Here is a 658-nt window from a genome sequence, read left to right as displayed (position 1 = left end):
TTGGAGCATACGACATGTTGTACTTTGTCAAAATCTACTTTATTTTTATTTCTTAGCCATATTAGCCATAGACCTTCAACATATTTGTCGTGCGTAGTTTAGAAAAAAAAAACTTTGTAACTTCTTGTTGTCAAATTAAATTGATAGCATGACACATTTTATTTCTATGGTGTCAAATCAATTATACATTTGGTAACTTTTTAGTTGACATGTTATAGCTTCGTAGGAGAGTATGATCTAAACACATACACAGTAGCACATGATACATTCTCTGCAAAAAAAAATCTAAGCGAAATAAGCAGCATTGGATTTCATTTCATTAAGAATTTATATAGTCCCGAAGTTAGTTGGGGATCAATTTCAAAGAGGTTACAAAGGCAAGGAAATTCAAGATCACTGCTGGTAGCTTGCCACAGCTTCTGAAAGTTAGGAAGTGTCAAAAGAACAAGTAAATAAAATACCCAGCAGCCACAGGGCAATAACAGAGTAAACAAAAAGCCACAACACCAATAGGTAAACCACAGTTCACCAGCTGAAATAACTGAACATGGAGAACAATTCCCCAACAAATGGGGTGAAACATTTCTCTTCCAGTTTCAAATGTACCACTAATTGGGACACAACAGCTACTTAATCATGAGAGAGGGAGGGAGGGAGG

Source organism: Triticum dicoccoides, chromosome 3B (genome assembly GCF_002162155.2).
Source record: "Triticum dicoccoides isolate Atlit2015 ecotype Zavitan chromosome 3B, WEW_v2.0, whole genome shotgun sequence".
Lineage (NCBI taxonomy): Eukaryota > Viridiplantae > Streptophyta > Magnoliopsida > Poales > Poaceae > Triticum > Triticum dicoccoides.
Note: the sequence above shows the minus strand (reverse complement) of the source record.